At 79.1% G+C, this 2,500-nt stretch overlaps 1 non-coding gene across 1 annotated transcript; it reads left to right on the top strand.

The window, feature by feature from the left end:
• Positions 1 to 2,315: 2,315 nt before the first annotated feature.
• Positions 2,316 to 2,468, top strand: LOC142359303 (5.8S ribosomal RNA). The gene has a single exon (XR_012762248.1). It is a non-coding gene; the product is annotated as a 5.8S ribosomal RNA (ribosomal RNA).
• Positions 2,469 to 2,500: the final 32 nt, after the last annotated feature.

Genomic DNA, 2,500 nt, shown 5'->3' with positions numbered 1-2,500 from the left:
GAACGCCGTCGCCGCGGGTTTTCCGTGCGCGCGCGCGCTCGCACGTTCCTGAGTTCGCCCGGAAAGGCCCGGCTCCCGCGCGGGAGCCGCGTGCGTGCGTGAGGGAGGGGGAGGGGGCGTCCCCTCCCCCCGCCGCTCCCCGGAGGCGCTCTCCTCGTCCTGTCGCCCGCCGCCGCCGTCGTCTCGTGCGGCTCGTCCTCCGACGCGCGCGGGTGCGTCGACCTGTCGGCCGCGGACGCCGCGCCCCCGCCGGCTCCCCGCTTCCCGCGTCTGCGCGGGAAGCAAGAGGGGGGGATGCCGGCGGGGCAACGCGGCGAGCACGGCCGGCAGAGCACCGGCCTGCTCGGCGGGCCGGGGGGCGAGCGTCGAGCGACGGCGGCGGCACCGGGGGCCGCAAGCGCGACAGCCGAGGGGTGTCGCCGTCTTCGGGGGGCGGCAGCTCCTGGGGGGGGGGTGGGGCGGCGCCGGCGGCGGCGCCGTCTACCCCCCCGCGCGCGGGACAGGGCTGTCTCCGGGCGTTCCGGGCCGTGGCGCGGGTGTGCGCACGGCGTTTCGGGCGGCGCGGCGGCCGGACCCGCGAACCTCCCCTCCGACCCGGCACGGCTGCCTCTCGAAGAGGGAGCCGTGGCGGAAGGGGGGGGCGCGAGCACGGTCTCGGCCGCTGGCGCCGCCCGGGGCGGGCGAGGCCCCCCCCCGGCCGGGTCGCGTCCCGCGCGAGCGGGCGGCCCGAGCCACGTCTCTCCCCCCGGGCGCAGCGCCGGGCTATCGAGGGAAACCCCGGGCCCCGGGGCTAAGGAGGACGAGGTGGTGGCGGCGGATGCCGGGCGCGCCCCCGCGGGCGGACGCTCCCCCGAGGGCGGCAGCCGGGGGAGGCACCCCCGCGGGGCCATGCAGGTCGTTTCCCTCACCCCAGGGCCAGGTACCTAGCGTCCGCGCTTCGGCGGCCCTCCCTCGGCCGAGTCCGGGGGTCAAAGGCCAAAGGAGCCGGGCGGCGGTTTAAAGACTCGAGCGGCACGGCGCGAGCCGCGGGGGGGGCGTCCGCCCCCGCGGGCCGCCGTGCCGGAGAAGGGGGGGCGTCTCGCTGCCCCAACCTGCCCCCCCTCTCCGCGGGCCGGTCTCGGCGGAGAGACCGCGGCGCGGGTCGGCCGCGGCCGACCTGCCCGCCCTCGCAAACGGGGCCACCCGCCGGCCGGAGCGCGGGCTCCGCGCCGGGGGAAAGAAAGGCGCGGCGAGCCCCCGCGGGGGGGGGCGGCCGCCGGGGGGCCGCCCCGCGCCTTTGGACGCTCGCGCTGCGGCCGCGCTCGGGGCGCGCCGCGCTCCCCTCTCCCGCTCCTCGCCCCGCCCTCGGCGCCCAGGGAAAGAAAGGGGGGGGCGAGCCACACCCCCCCAGGCCGAGCGGCGGCGGCGCCGCTCGGCGTGCCGGTCGGTGCCGGTCGTCCGTCGGGTCGTCCGGGAGGGTTCCCCGGCCGCATCCGCTGGCGGCCGTCCCGTCCCGCGTTTCCCCGCCCGTCGCTTCCGTCTCGAGGGCGGGCGCGCGGCGCGGGGGCGTCCCGCTCCGGGTCTTCGCGTGGAAACGGGGAGAGTGGGAGCCGCCCCCCGCGCTCAGCGCCGTCCGCCTTTCCGCTGGGGCCGTGCCGGCGGCCCCAGGGGGCCGAGGCGAGAAGCGGCTGCGGCGGCGGTTTTCGCGGCGGCGGTGGCGGCCGCCGCCGCCGGGCGGGGTGGCCGGGTTCGCCCATCCGGCGCGGGCCGGTGGGCGGCCGCGCGTCGCCGGCTCGCGCTCCAGTGGCCGGCCGCGCTTCCTCCGGCGTCGGTGGAAGGCGGCGTCGGCGCCGAGGTTCGCCGGCGGGGCGAGAGGCGACCGTGGTGGGCGGAGCCGGCTCGTCGCAGCGCGGGCGCAGCCGGGCGTCCGGCTCCCGAGCGAAGGCGGGCAGGCGTCGCGGCCGGGCGTGCCGTAGCCTCCGGGGGGAGGCCGGTCCGAGCCCGGGCGCCTGGGCCGCCCCCGAAGCGCGCCAAGGGTGTGTGTGTGTGTTGCGTACGTTTCCCCAGGGTCGGTCGGGAGCGCGGGCTCCCCCGCCCTTTGGCCGCTCGGGGTTTTCCGTTGTTTTCCGTTTCCCCTGTGCTCGTACGGTCAAGCCGAGGCGAGGGCCTCTCCGTCGCGCCGCGTCGCGCCGCCGCGCCGCGCCCCCTCCGCGCGTGCGGAGGGGGGTGGGCGGCGGCGGGGCCGGCGGTCGGTCCGGCCGTCCTCAGAGAAGGGGCCGCTCTCGGCGAGCGGTCCCGGCCCCTCCGCGCGCGCGGGGCGGTGCCGAAACCGAGACAACTCTTAGCGGTGGATCACTCGGCTCGTGCGTCGATGAAGAACGCAGCTAGCTGCGAGAATTAATGTGAATTGCAGGACACATTGATCATCGACACTTCGAACGCACTCGCGGCCCCGGGTTCCTCCCGGGGCTACGCCTGTCTGAGCGTCGCTTTACGATCAATCGCCGTCTGCGCCGCCGAG

The sequence above is a fragment of the Opisthocomus hoazin genome, unplaced genomic scaffold (genome assembly GCF_030867145.1).
Source record: "Opisthocomus hoazin isolate bOpiHoa1 unplaced genomic scaffold, bOpiHoa1.hap1 HAP1_SCAFFOLD_110, whole genome shotgun sequence".
Classification (NCBI taxonomy): Eukaryota; Metazoa; Chordata; class Aves; order Opisthocomiformes; family Opisthocomidae; genus Opisthocomus; species Opisthocomus hoazin.
Note: the sequence above shows the minus strand (reverse complement) of the source record. Positions and strands in the feature narration are given on the sequence as shown.